Below are 16392 nucleotides of genomic sequence, written 5' to 3' on the forward strand. Positions count from 1 at the left end.
AGAAGTCATTTGTGTAGACCCCTAGCCTCAGAGCATGTCTTCCTATGAGGCAGTGTCCTGTTATTACTCCAATTGTAGAGCTTATACTTTGTCTGCTAAGTGATAACAAGCCTTTTGACCGTTTTAAGTCTATTCTTGGCCATATTTGCTTGGTTGCTAGGCAGGTGGTACTCTGTGACCATCTAGCATTTGTTGTTTCTAGAGCATATTGCTTGAGAAGATATTTGCATGTAGCAAGTGGTGTTCCTATGTTATGTTTTTGTCTAACATTAGGCAAAAGTGTTCCGTTTTTGGCGAGCTCATCGGCTTTTCAATTTTACGGTATGTCTCATGTGGCTCGGCACCTAAATGAGGTGAATGTTAAACTGTTCCGTCATCTCATTAAGAGATGATTGACAATCTTGGACTGTTTGAGAGTTTGTGGAGACAGACGCGAGAAATTTAAGAGCGGCTTGGCTGTCTGAGAAGATTCGTATATCCTAACAAGATATAACGTTTTATTTGAGCCAGGATAGTGCTTCTTTAATTGCCATTACTTCGGCCTGGAACACGCTACAATGATTGGGAAGGCGGAATGAAAGACTTAATTTCAGTCGTTCAGGGTACACACCTCCACCAACCCCTTCTTTGGTTTTTGACCCATCTGTGTAAAAATGGATTGACTCATCCTCCAAGAATGTCCTATCCTCCCAAAAAGATCTGGTAGGTATAGAAATCTGGAAATTTCTGTCGAATTGTAGTTGGGGGATGGTGTAGTCTGTGTGCTTTGGAATTGATTCTAAGTACCTTAGAATTACGGAGTGGCCAATGTTGATATTAGTTCACTGCGACGAAGCATTGAGGCGAATTGCAGAGCTTGCAGCTATTTGTTTGCTAAATATGTCAAGAGGTGTTAGGTATAGAGTGAGGTGTCCAGTGCCCCAGATGGGGTCGTGCGAAGCGATCCGCTTATACATAGGCAGGCTGAACGTTGGACTTTATTTGACTTATCCCTGTTTATACCTTTCTCTAAAGCAGTCCACCATACTACTACACTGTACATTAAAATCGGTCTAATTACCGATGTGTAAAGACAATGCGTGATTCTGGGTTGTAAGCCCCATTTATTACCAATATCTTTTTTGCAAGAAAAGAGAGCTACAGTAGCTTTTTTGACTCTTTCCTGTACGTTGCGTTTCCAATTTAGTTTTTTGTCTAAGACAAGACCTAGGTATTTAGCATCGTCTGAGAATTTTAATTGGATTCCTTTTATATAAGGAGGGTTGACAAATGGAATTTTGTATCTCCTCGAAAATAAGACCAGATCGGTTTTGTGTGCGTTAACACCCAGTCCACACCGATCAGCCCAAAGTATTAGTCTGTCTAAGGCATTTTGTAAGAGTTCTTTTAGGATATTAAGATGCTTTCCTGAAACTGCTATAGCAACGTCGTCCGCATAAGCTATCACTCTGAAACCCTCCGCATCCAGACTAGTTAGGATTTCATTCACCACTAGGTTCCAGAGGAGAGGGGATAGAACACCACCTTGCGGTGTCCCTCTACTAACGAATCGTCTGCAAGAAGAGTTGCCCAGTTTTGAGTTAATTATTCTGCTAGTAAGCATTAATTGAATTAACTCCCGAACTCTCTAAATTTAGAGATGTCAGTGCAGATGTGATTGCAGATGTGTCCACGTTGTTAAAGGCACCTTCGATGTCAAGGAAAGCAACCAAAGTGAACTCTTTGTGATGGAGGGAATATTCGATGGTGCGAACTAAAGTGTGTAACGCTGTTTCCACCGATTTACCCTTACAGTAGGCATGTTGAGACGAAGACAGAAGTCTTGTATCGATACGTGCCCTTAAATGGATATCAATCAATACTTCCAGGGTCTTAAGAAGGAATGATGATAGACTTATAGGTAGTAGATCTTTAGGATTGACTTGGGAGCATTTACCTGCTTTAGGTATAAAAACAACTTTAACTTCTCTCCATGCCGAGGGAACATGGACCAGGTAAAGACAGCTGGTAAAAATTGCCTCAAGGATTGGTGCAATTATATCAGAAGCCTTTTGTAATTCGATTGGTATTATACCATCTGGTCCTGCAACTTTAAATGGTTTGAAGCTGTTGATAGCCCATTGTAGCTTATCCTTTGTGATTAGACCTTGTGGATATGTTGAATTTGAACTTGAACGTATAAAACAGTTGCAAGTTTCGGTAAGAGAACCACCAGGAAAGTGAGTGTCCAATAGTAAGTTCAGCGATTCATTACTTGAATTTTTCCAGGAGCCGTCTGTATTTTTCAAGCAGCTTGGCATAGCCGGATTAGTTGAAAGAATTTTCCGTAACCTAGAGGCTTCAGAAGTTTCTTCTATTATACCAAAGAAGGATCGCCAAGAAGATCGCTTGGATTTCCTTAGTGCCTTCTTGTAGATTCTTAGGGATTCTTTGTAGGAGTCCCAATCAGAGGCTAGTCTTGTAGCTTTGGCCCGGTTGAAAAGTTTCCTGCATTCCTTCCTGAGCGAGTCTGAGGCCCACCATTGTGGTTTCCTCTTTCCTCTTATGTGTATAAGTGGACAAGCAATTTCTAGCGATCTGTTCATAGCTGAGGTAAGGTCATTGACTTTGTTGTCAAGTTCGTTAGCGTTAAATTGAGGACTAGATAGTCCAGGTTCTAGTAAACTCTGTAATGACTTCCTGTATAAAGCCCAGTGAGTTTTCCGATAGTTTCGAAAAGTCAATGGACTCGGGTTATCATCCACATTTATATTGAACTGGATATATCTATGATCAGAGAACGAGTGTTCTTTGGATACTTTCCAGTCATATGGTGTATACTATCTGAGACAAGAATTATGTCTAAGACTTCTTGTCGAGTTTTAGTTATGAAGGTTGGTTCATTACCAACATTACTTACTAAGAGGTTAGTACCAAGAAAACGGAAAGCCAAATATCTTAAAATTTGTATATTGCATATATTTTAAAGATGCCTTTAAATACTTTTGATTTTGGTTCTAATGAAAGGAGTAATTATACATTTTAACAAACTTTTCAAAATCAATGTGACACTTTTATGGTGTGAAAAATATCATCACATAAATAAAATATTATCACTCCGCCATTTTAATTGACAGATTTTAAGCACAAAATTAGAGACTACAAAAATCTTTCAAAAATGATTTAACTAGTCAAATATCACAATAGAAAAAAACTTAACCTACAATTTATTCTTGAAGTTCTTAGCTTAATTGCTTACCCAAAATTTCATTCAAATTATATTTTCAAAAAAGTGACATCAAAAATTCACTTCTTTGTCAACACAACCGGGACCGATCGCCATACGAGACACCACATGATTCAGGCCTTTTTTTAATAATCGAACTTTTATTTTAATTCACTTTTTTATTGCACAATCAAAATTAATTTTCTTATGTTGCTCTAACGAACTCAACACTAAAGAAACCGAATTCAAATTTTCAAATTAAACCGCCAATTAACATTACGAACACTACAGAACAATCCAACCAACCGACGACGACGACCGACGCGACACGAGGATGACCGAGCTACGGAATGAATGAAAAAGAAAATAATTTAACCGTAACTCACATTTTACAAGAAAAAACACTTAACCTCCCAATTAATCGATATTTTTATTGCATTAACTTAAACTTAACAACTAACTCCACATTTTGTTTAAACTTTTTTTACCGCACATTGAAAATAAATATTTTTAATTAATTTTTTGGGTTCGAATTCGAGACAAACGCGAACACAAGAATTTCACAAAGAGTAAGGTACTGCCAAATATCAAAGATCAACGAAAAATGTTGAGAGGGAACTAAAATGTGTCATGGCTGCCGATGATGGCAGCGAAGAGAAGTAATGGTCGTGTTCATTGGGTGCAGATGCATGGATTCCTAACTATTGGAATTATGGTGAACTAAAACCCCGATTACAAGAGTGTATTGAGAAATCGAAACGAATCCAAATTTAGATTTCTATTCCCATTTATATTCATATTATATATATATATGGCTACGTTAGATCGAAAAAAGACTGCGAGATTGAATTTAAATGAAGTCGTAATGAAATCCATAATAGAAACTTGTTTCTAATTTAACAAAAGCCAGATAGACTTTGAATACAAAAAAAGAGGCTGGGATGCGACCCACACTGAAAACTTCCCATCCCGTCTGTTGATTTGTCTTGGTTAAAAGTTTGTAGGGTTGGGTTAAAACATTTTTTAGTTGAATTATTCTTAAAAAATTTAAAATTAACAACAATATTTTTCATATAAAGAAATAGTTAAGTTTGAAAATCTAGTTTTGTTAAATAGATTTTTAGTCGAAAACAATTTTTAACAAATTGGCTAAAGGAAATCAATTTCAGAGATATCAGGAACCGAACATTAATTTTTATCAAATTGGCGTACTATTTTTTGTAGATTTTATTTTTTTATGAAAAAACGGACTGTTGGATTTTTACAAAAAAAAAAACCTACTGAATATCGAAAACAATATTTTCAGTGAGATAAAAAGTTTGAAGACAATATTTCTAATTTTCAAAAATCTATCTGAATCGAAAGTAAATTCTTTCAAAGTTTCAGTATAGTTTTTTTGTTGAGGTTTTTATTTTTTGTAAGCTGTCAACTCGATTTGTTCTCAAAATTTTTCAGAATGTTGAAAACAATATTTCTTATAAGGTAAAATTACTTGGAAGCCATAGCCTCAAATTTGTAAAAAAGATATTTGAGTTGAAAATCAATTTTTACCAACTTTTGTTAAATTTTCTTTTCATTCATTAAGGTGGAGCTATAGTCCGGGGCGGACCTGGGCCTCAACAAACATGCGTCTCCAGCCAGCTCGGTCCCTAGCTAGCTGTCTCCAGTTTCGCACGCAAAGTTGGTTGAGGTCCTCTCCCACCTGGGTGCGCCATCTGAGTCGCGGTCTTCCTCTACTGCGCCGTCCCTCGGGATTGGATTCGAAGACCTTCCGGGCTGGAGCGTTGATGTCCATCGGCTCTACATGACCTAGCCATCTAAGCCGTTGGAATTTAATTCTGCTAACTAGGTCAGTGTCGCTGTACAGCCCGTACTGTTCGTCGTTATATCTTCTCCTCCATTCTCCATCTATGCGTACGGGACCTAAAATCACCCGAAGAATCCTAAGACACTCTCATCTTTCTTTGACAGTGTCCAGGCCTCAGCTCCATAAATGAGAATCGGGATAATGAGTGTCTTATATATATGGTGATTTTAGATGCTCGAGAGAGGACTTTACTCAATTGCCTTCTTAGTCCAATGAAGCAGAGTTCCAAGAGTTATTCTTCTTTGATTTCAGCGTTGGTGTCGTTGTCTGTGTTTAAAGCGGTGCCTAGGTAGACAAAGTCCTTAACCACCTCAAAGTTATAGCTGTCCATTGTGACGTTTTGTCCAAGACGTCGTAGTTCAGTGTCCTTTTTTGATGACAGCATATACTTGGTCTTGCCCTCATTGACCACTAAACCCATCTTCTTCGCTCCGTTGCAATGCTCAAAAACGCTCCAATGACATCACGCTTTGATCTTCCAATTATGTCAATATCATCTGCGTATCCGAGTAATTGGATGGACCTTTGGAAGATTGTGAATCTAGTGTTAACGGTTGAGATTTGCACAATTCTTTCCAGAACGATGTTGAAGAAGTCGCATGACAGTGCATCGCCTTGTCTAAAACCTTTTTTGACATCAAATGAATCGGTAAGATCTTTTCCGACCTTGATAGAACAGCGTACATTCTCCATCGTCATTCTGCATAAACGGATAAGTTTGACAGGGATGCCAAAACTAAACATTCCTTCATAGAGCTCTTCCCTATAGATGCTGTCATACGCGGCTTTAAAATCGATAAAGAGATGGTGGGTATCGATTTGAAGCTCCTGGGTTTTTTCCAAGATCTGCCGTAGTGTGAATATTTGTTAGATAGTGGACTTTCCTGGTCTGAAGCCACACTGATAAGGACCAATCAGGTTGTTGACGAATGGCTTCAGACGTTCACATAATACGGCAGAGAGGATCTAATAAGCAATGTTAAGGAGACTGATGCCTCTGTAGTTGGCGCAGTTTAGAGGGTCTCCTTTCTTATGTATCGGGCACACTATGCTGAGATTCCACTCATCGGGCATGCTTTCGTCCGACCATATTTTGCAGATGAGTTGGTGCATGCTCCGTACCAAGTCATCGCTTGGTGCTTTGAATTGTTCGCCAGCGATGCCGTCAGCTCCAGCAGCTTTGTTTGGCTTAAGTTTAGATATAGCTATCTTCACTTCGTCAAGGTCGGGTAGGCGGAATTGTTGATCTGCGTCGCAGAGGTTGAGTGGTTCTATCTCCCTTACAGCGGAATTCATTTTTATTCTTAACATAGCTGCAGTACTTCTACGATGTTTCCCTGGTCGTCTTACAGGCTTCGATTCGTGGCTGGTACCCTTGGACCGAACCTCATTCAGGAATGGTCCTTCTGTGCAGCACCGTTTTGTATGCCTCTTGTTTCGCTGCGTGCGCTTGCCGGCATTCTTCGTGAAACCAGGGGTTACGCTGTTGTGGCTGTGTGAAACCTAGCACTTTAGATGCGGCATCTCTGAAGGCTGCAAGACAATGTTACCACTGGTTTTCAATGCTTGATTCTGGTAGCATAGGACTCCTTAAGAGGTTACTAGAGACTCGATCGGAAAAGGACATGGCAGTCTCTTGCGATTGTCTTACGTCAAAACTTCTCACAGTACTTCCTTGTTTTGGCTTGGTCATGGGACATTCGTAGCCGTACCTTGGCTACAACGAGGTAGTGGTCCGAGCCAATGTTGGCCCCTCGGAAAGTTCGTATATCCTGTATACTGGAGAAGTGTCATGCGTCGATGTGGTCAATCTGGTTGCAAGTTGATTGATGAGGAGATTCCCATGTTCCTTGTGGATATTGAGATGTGTGAACTGCGTACTAGGTACCAGAACGTCTCGCCGCAGTGAAATCGATCAGCCTGAATCCGTTATCGGAGGAGGCTGTGATGCTGTGTCTCCGAAATGTGCCACCAAAGACTTCTTCTCTATTTAGCTTGGCGTTAAAATTTCCTAAAACAATTTCAATGTCATAGCCAGGGCACTGCTCATATGTCTTGCCCAGATCTCGAAGAATATATCTTTGGTGTCTTCATCTTTGTCCTCTGTTGGGGCATGCGCTCATATTAGGCTTACTTTGGCGAATTAAGCCTCTATGTGGATTGTCGTGAAGCGCTCCCTCACACTGTTGAAACTCAAGACTTTTTGCCTGAGTCTAGGTAAGGTTAGGTTAGGTTATAGTGGCTGTCCAAGATGGAAACGGACACACTTAGGCCAGTTTAATGGCCCATTGTGATACCACATGAATCTTAAGGCTTCCTAAGCTCAATGGAACCAGCTTGAGTCCCTTACGAAACGTGAGAGGCTGATTATACCGATATGATTTAGATCGTTTAGATCGTTAAAGAAGAATTCTTCTATGTAATTCTTGCGTTTTCGAGCTAGAGCAGGGCATGTGCAGAGAAGATGAAGAACCGTTTCTTCCTCTTCCTCGTCTATACAGCTTCTGCAAAAGTCTTTCAAAAATACGCCTAGTCTCGTGGCTTGCTTTCCTTTGAGACAGTGTCTGGTTATGACACCTATTATCGCGCTTATATGCGATCTGCTGACAGCAAGCACCTTGAACGTTTTCAAGCTCCAACAACAAATCCAAAACCAAATAGACGCTGCCTTTGTTAGCAGTCGCGGTCCATCCCATCGCACTTCTTGGATGGTGGTAACATCTGCCTTGCAGCAGTTTAGGGCTTCCGCTAATTGTTCGGCTGCACGTGGTCTGTTAAGGGACCTAACATTCCATGTACAGATCTGAAGTTCGTTGTCCTTATTTCGTTTGCGTGGGTTGTCAACAGTAAATCCGTTCGTATCCGAGGCTTGTTGGTGCTTCGTAACTAAAGGTATTTTTTACGTGGCCAGGAAGTCACCCCGACGCACAACCCCCAACCTGGAGGGCCAGATCCTAAGTATAACTCCAAGGATGGGGAGCCGTATAAACAGCTCCTTACAGGCCTGGGCTCCGAATATGTCGAAGAAGCCATATAAGGTGTTCACTAAGTAGTTCAAGCTTACTGGAACTTTAGACGCCACCCGTTGATTCCATCTCGAGAATTCATGCGTCTGGATAAGGAGAGGTGCCTTAGTGGAAACACCTCTCCCCCCTCCTCTCTCGCTTGCGTCCCCCAACAACTTTCCATTGGAGCTGGAACCCAATCTCCAGTTGACGTATTAGGCAACCGATGTTCACCGCGGATTGGTGGGAGTAGGAGTTGATAGACAGAGGTGGGCTTTGAGAAAAACCTATGGACGCTTGTGTCCTCTTGAATGCACATGTTTACGATTTGAACATCTCCGATTTTGATTACCTTGTTTTATAATTGACCTTGCGGACAATCACTCTGCCATCGTAGTATTCTAAATAGCTTAAAGACCTTCATATATTCGGTACGTTAATTTTTGCAAGTCTTTTATAAGCTATGCTTGGTTTTAAAAAACCCTGAACAAAGGAGTTCAATAATAAAGGGTGATTTTTTTGAGGTTAGGATTTTCATGCATTAGTATTTGACAGATCACGCGGGATTTCAGACATGGTGTCAAAGAGAAAGATGCTCAGTATGCTTTGACATTTCATCATGAATAGACTTACTATAACGAGCAACGCCAAAATCAGTGTTCGGTTCGAAATGTGTTTCGCGCTTTACGTCCGATTTATGGTCTACATAATCGACCAAGTGAGCAAACAATTAATGCGATTGTGACCAAGTTTCGCACTCAGTTTACTTTATTGGACATTAAACCAACCACACGAATGCGTACAGTGCGTACAGAAAAGAATATTGCGTCTGTTTCTGAGAGTGTTGCTGAAGATCGTGAAATGTCGATTCGTCGCCATTCGCAGCAATTGGGTTTGTGTTATTCGACCACATGGAAGATTTTACGCAAAGATCTTGGTGTAAAACCGTATAAAATACAGCTCGTGCAAGAACTGAAGCCGAACGATCTGCCACAACGTCGAATTTTCAGTGAATGGGCCCTAGAAAAGTTGGCAGAAAATCCGCTTTTTTATCGACAAATTTTGTTCAGCGATGAGGCTCATTTCTTGCCGCATTTGGAGTGAAGAGCAACCAGAAGCCGTTCAAGAACTGCACATGCATCCCGAAAAATGCACTGTTTGGTGTGGTTTGTACGCTGGTGGAATCATTGGACCGTATTTTTTCAAAGATGCTGTTGGACGCAACGTTACGGTGAATGTCGATCGCTATCGTTCAATGCTAATATACTTTTTGTTGCCAAAAATGGAAGAACTGAACTTGGTTGACATGTGGTTTCAACAAGATGGCGCTACATGCCACACAGCTCGCGATTCTATGGCCATTTTGAGGGAAAACTTCGGAGAACAATTCTCTCAAGGAATGGACCGGTAAGTTGGCCACCAAGATCATGCGATTTGACGCCTTTAGACTATTTTTTGTGGGGCTACGTCAAGTCTAAGGTCTACACAAATAAGCCAGCAACTATTCCAGCTTTGGAAGACAATATTTCCGAAGAAATTCGGGCTATTCCGGCCGAAATGCTCGAAAAAGTTACCCAAAATTGGACTTTCCGAATGGACCACCTAAGACGCAGCCGCGGTCAACATTAAAATGAAATTATCTTCAAAAAGTAAATGTCATGGACCAATCTAACGTTTCAAATAAAGAATCGATGAGATTTTGCAAATTTTATGCGTTTTTTTTTTTTAAAGTTCTCAAGCTCTTAAAAAGTCAGCGTTTACGTGTGTTACTCTCTCTTTGCACACTTTTCCATATGTTCGGCCTCATCTTGAATACGCTTCCCAAGTATCGACTCCCTATTACGAAATTCATAGAAAACCTATTGAATCAATGCAACGTAACTACATTCGCTTTGCCCTAAAGGGTCTTCTTTGGGATGATCTCAGCTTCTTCAAATGCATCAGCTTATTTATGTCGATGGTGCATCAAGCACGTTATTTATTATTTTGTATATATTTGAAAAAAGAGGCCTAAAGTCGAATGAGCATTTTATATCTTCTTATGAGAAATAAAAAGGAGAAAAGCGGCTTTATTTAAAGTTATTCGGCCAATGTTACTTCCGGAAGTTATTTTTATCTATAAATTTAGAAGCTTATACCTCCGAATTAATTTAAACAACTATAGCTACATAATAATTCGAAAAATTCGAAGCAATCTATAACGGATACCCATTTATCTAATATGTATCATCATTTAAATTTTCCAAAAAATTAAATTTAAAATAAAATCAATTTAAATGTATTCATACACATTACCTTAAATGTAAATTACCAACAACAACAAACAAAAATGTAGAAAAAAAACACACACACAAATTCCAAAATTAATTTGAAATTTTATTTGCTTTATTTTCATATTAAAACTAATTATTTAACATGCTAAAATTATTCCGGTATCGCATATTATTTGAAAATAATGAAAATGATTACAATTGCCACATTATTATTTTTCGTAATTAAATGTTATGTCTTTTTTGTTTTTTTCGAAAACATAAACCAAAAACCTTGTATATTATGTTTTATTTTTTTTTATAAAAATACAATAGAGGTAAGTAATGGTGAATATATGTGGTTGGATGTTTTTAATACTCTGGATGATGCCAGTAATGTGAACCTCAACCTCAACATGATTTCAAAATACCATACGAAACGCAAAATAGGATTTGTTGGTTTCATTTTTGTTGTTCATTAGATATTGTTATGAGCCCACAATATATAAATGATGATTTCATATTAATGTATAAAAGGATATAAGTCCATAAATACCAATTCATTATATTATCAGGCCACTGATTTTATCCTTTTCTATGGTCTATTGTAGATAGCTAAGGAACACTATAACAAATGTATTAAAGGTTGTTTTATAATTTGTGTATATTTTATATGTTAATACTGAAATATACAATAAAAACTATCAACAAAAATGTTTAACACTGGGAACAATGAAAGAAGCAATGTGTTTCAGATAGAATGTCATAAAAGATACCGTAATTAGGTAATTTAATTCAAGGAAAACAATCAAAACATTGCATTGGTACACTTAGGCGTATACGTAATGTTTTATTTTTATTGAACCTTTAGTTTAGATGGTTAATTTTATTTCCCTAATTATGTCCTGGTGTTGGGTGAACACAATTATTTTCTATTTGAAAAGTTTTTAATACAGAATGTAGACAAACTACATTGTGTCTTTATCAAATCTCAAAATCGGTCTGCTAAAGGGTTGAAGAAGAGAGCAACCCTTGTGGCACTTAAATCGGGAATAGTGCAATCAATTTGACGATAAAGAGAAGAAAACGTTTTTTTAATTGTCTTTCATCTTAACATCGATTCCTAAGATGCCTTGTGGAGTAGATAAGAGATATGTTACTCAAGCGGGCTTGTTTTTAGTGATCTAAATTTTTACAAGAATCGAGTTTATTTCAAATACGACAATGGTTTTACCGTATCAGTTGAAACCACTGACCATTGCAGAAATAGAGAAATACATGTCATTGGAGAGTTTATTTTGTAATCAAGAGGTACGAAAATGTAAATTTTGAGGTCTATAATTAAATTTGTGGGTTAAATAGGCCAACAACAAGTTCTTACAAATTATTATATTTCAACCTTGAAGGTAATAAGAAGCTTCTTAAAGAAATTTACAACAAAACATTTCAAGGTTCTCGTAATACATAATACGTTACTTACATAGTAATTCCTTGAGTAATCAAGCTAATATATCTCCTATTGACGACGCCATGAAATTATTCCTGGGTATCATATGAACTCAAATAATAAATAGAAAATTGAAACTGTTCAGAAATCTAAGAGAGTTTTAGATGTCAACAAAGTTGATGTTGAATGAGATTCTTGCCAGCAAAAAAGGTGGCGAAGATAAATCTTATACTGTAGATGTTGTGCTTGCTGCTGTCAATGTTGAAAATACTGACGATGCTGAAGAAGTTTTGTTACTTGCTGTTGACAACGGTGTTGGTACCGGCAGAGATGATGATGGCAATGACACTGGCAATACAAATGGTGCTTCAGGTGTCGTGGAGTCTGTCATTGGTGCTCTTAATGATAAAGATGTTGATAATGACGATATTGGGATGTTCAAATGGTAAACATGTGCATTCAAGAGGATACAAGCGTCCACAGGTTTTTCTCAAAACCAACCTCTGTCTATCAACTCCTACTCTCACCTCCCCGTGGTGAACATCTGGTGCCTAGTACCTCAACTGGAGATTGGGTTCCAACTCCAGTGGAAAGTTGTTGGGGGCAGCAAACGAGAGAGGTGGGGAGAGGTGTTTCCACTAAGGCACCTCTCCTTATCCAGACGGTGGCGGAGGAATTCCCGTGATGGAATCAACGGTGGCGTCTACAGTTTCAGTAAGGTTGAACTATTTAGTGAACACCTTATAGGGCTTCTTCGACTTCGGAGCGGTTTTATCCGGCTCCCCATCCTTGGAGTTATACTTAGGATCTGGCCCTCCAGCTTGGGGGTTGTGCCGTTTGGGGTGACTTTCTGCCCACTAGCTTCATAGTTGCGAAGCACTTACAAGCATCGGATACGGACGGTTTTACTGTTGACAACCAACGCAAACGAATTAAGGACAACGAACTTCGGATATACACGTAGAATGTTAGGTCCCTTAACAGACCACGTGCAGCTGAAGAATTAGCGGAGGCCCTAGGCCGCTATAAAGCAAACATCACCGCCATCCAGAAAATACGATAGGATGGGCCGGGCAAAAAGAGGATGAAAAACTGCGATATTTACTATGGTGACTGCTACCACAATAACCAACGCTTATTTGGATGCGGCTTCGTCATTGGAGCCAGTCTTAGGCAAGAAGTCTTGAGCATTATTGAGCGCCTCATGACCATACGCATCAAGGATAAATTCGGCAACATTAGCCTGATATGCGCGCACGCCCCCACAGAAGAGAAAGACGACAACACCAAAGATATGTTCTTCGAGCTCCTAGACAAAACATATGAGCAGTAGCCTAGCTACGATATTAAAATAGTCCTGGGCGATTTTAATGCCAATCTAGAAAGGACAATGGATTCAGGCTCATAGATTTTGCTGCGGGGTGAAACGTCGTAGTCAGTACGCGTTTTCCACACCTCAACATCCACAAAGGAACTTGGACTTCTCCAGATCAATCTACCGTCAACCAGATTGACCATATTGCGATCGACGCCAGACACGCTTCCAGCATCATGGATGTACGAACTTTCCGAGGAGCTAACATCGACTCGGACCACTATCTCGTTGTAGCCAAGGTAGCACTTCGGATTTCCAGACCCAAAGCAAAACAGGGAGATGCTGGGAGAAGGTACAACGTCGAACGGCACCAATCGCCAGAGATCGCCAAATCCTTTTCCGACCGAGTTACAAGTAACCTCTCTCGAAGTTCTCTGCTGCCAACACAATGTATTGAAAACCAGTAGCAACATTGCCTAGATGCAATCAGAGAAGCCGCCTCTGATGTGCTGGGTTTCAAACAGCCACCAACAACGAATCCCTGGTTTGATGAGGAATGTCGGCAGGCAATTGCAGCCAAACAACAGGCACGCATGAGCAGAAGAGGCGAGAGGAACGCCGACTTCTCGGAAGGAAAAAGAGAGGGCATGAGAAGGGTGCGGTCGAAGATGTTGAGAGGTTTAAAAGCAGGTACGAAGTTCAAAAGTTTTATGAACAGGTGAAACGAAATTCACAGGTACATAAACCTAGAACCAAAGGCTGCAAAGACGAAAGTGGAAACATCATAGTGGAACCGCAGTCAATGTTGAGGATATGGAAGGACCACTTCTGCAGGCTGTATAACGGCGCCGACTAAATTCCGCTGTCAGGCAGGCTGATCCATTCAACATAGACGACGAAGAAAGCCAAACTCGACTGTTTGTGCAGAACGTCCATTTAGAATTTACGTTTCTCCATAAAAGTTGGAAACAACAACCCTTTGATGTCAAAAAAGGCTTAAGACAAGGTAACGCCTTGTCACGCGATTTTTTTAACATCGTACTTGAAAGAATAGTGCAGAGGTCACACGTCAACATTGAGGCATTATCTTTCAAAAGGCTGCCCAATTACTAGCATATGCTGATGACATTGACATAATCGAAAAAAACTCAGCGTGATGTCAATGGAACTTTTGTAAGTATGGGTTTAACGGTTAATGAGGGCAAAACAAAGTACATGCTGTGGTCAAGAAAGGACCTTCAAAACCAACGACTTGGTCAAAACGTCATCATTGACAGACGTAACTTTGAGGTAGTCAAGGACTTCGTCTACCTAGGCTCCGCTGTAAACGCAGAAAACAACACCAGCGCTGAGATCAAACGCTGAATAACTCTTGCTAACCGCTTTTTCATTGGACTAAGAAAGCAATTGAGTGGTAAAGTCCTCTCTCGAGGGACCAAAGTGTTGCTATATAAGACCCTTATCATCCCCGTCCTGCTATACGGTGCAGAAGCATGGACTATGAAAAAAGTGGATTAAAGCACTTTGGGTCGCTTCGAGAGAAAAGTTCTTCGTGTGATCTATGGTCCCGTATGCATCGAAGGGGAGTGGAGGAGAAGATGGAACGACGAGCTGTACGGGCTGTACAGCGACGTAGCTGTTGCGGTGTCTGTTAGTGTAAATAATGCTGCTGTTAATGCTGTTGAGAATGCTGATGATGATCCTGTTGTTGTTTGAATGCTGTTGGTATAGCTGCTGTTAATGTTGTTGATCTGAGTGATTCGATTGACATTGCCGTGGGCCTTAAAACAGTTCATGGCGAAAACGATTATACCGATGCAATCCATGTAGGTAATGTTTACAAGAACTGAGGGCTCTCTGAGGCTCTCAAGATGTACTCCAAAGCCACTTTGTCAAGATGTTCAACCAAACAAATGCAATAAATCTTCGCTTAACGTATACTTTCATAATACTAGCGGCATTCGTACAAAGGTATTTAAACTGAAGTCATCTGGACTACGGTGTAATTATAACTGTCGAAACCTGGTTACATCCCGGCATATCTTCTTCTGAGCTCTTTGACTCTCGTCTATTCAACGTCTTTAGAATTAACAGATGTATTACGGTAAATAAGCGTGGAGGAGGAATATTGGTAGCTGTTTGGTCAACTCTTAATTGCAAAGAAATCACTTTATCTTACTCGGATGGTGAGCAAATCTGTGTTTCTATTAATTTATTTACTACGCATAATGTTTGTTTATTCTTTATTACTAATATACCCGCTATACAATTCTCAAATATTGTGCCTCATCACTTTGCTATTCTCTGCTTTGTATTTTTAATGAGTCCCTATCACAAGGAATTTTTCTTGATACGTGGAAAATATCTTACCTTATGCCAATTAATAAATATGGTTGCAAGAACTTAGTAGAAAGGTATTGCAAAGCTTTCAGCCATTGCAAAGTTGTTCTAGAGTTTAGTTAAAAATAAAATTGAATTTTAAACGAAAGAATCCATATCTAAATTGCAACACGGATTTATATCTGGGCGATCCACCACTACAAATGTGGCTCTGTTTTCAACATATGTCATTAATTCTATTGAGGCATTCAGTCAGGTAGATGCTGTATACACAGATTTTAGCAAAGCTTTTGATTCTGTTAGCCATCACACACTGCTACGTAAACTTGAGATATTTGGATTCCACTCTAAGTTTCTCAGTTGGATTTCGTCATACCTCATAGGTAGGTCTCAAAAAGTTGTCATTGATAACTTCCTATGGAGGTATATAGATTGTACTTCTGGTGTCCCGCAGGGCAGTCACTTGGGTCGTCTTCTTTTTAATATTTTTATCAATGACATTAGGTTAGCCATAAATCACTCCCAGTGTCTCCTATATGCCGATGATCTAAAATTATTTCTTGCGATAAAAAGTGTTGATGACTGCTATCGTGTTCAATCCGATATAAATCGGGTGGTTGATTTCAAATAGTTTAAATCAAACACTCATATTGACTTTAAATACTTGATCGAGTCTAACACACTCTCCCGTGTAGAAAATATCAAAGATCTTTGTATTATTCTTATTCAACTTTTTCTTTTAAATGTCATGTTGACTATATAGTTGGTAGAGCGAATTCACTTGTTGGTTTTATTAAACGAAATTGCGTTGATTTTTGTGATTCCCACCGCTTTAGTATCACTTTATACATCCCTTGACAGATCAATACTTGAATACACAGATGTTATATGGAATCCGACCTTTAAGACCTTTTCTAACCGCATCGAAAAAGTCGAAAGGCGTTTCACAAAACTCATATTTTTC

Source organism: Eupeodes corollae, chromosome 3 (assembly GCF_945859685.1).
Source record: "Eupeodes corollae chromosome 3, idEupCoro1.1, whole genome shotgun sequence".
Lineage (NCBI taxonomy): Eukaryota > Metazoa > Arthropoda > Insecta > Diptera > Syrphidae > Eupeodes > Eupeodes corollae.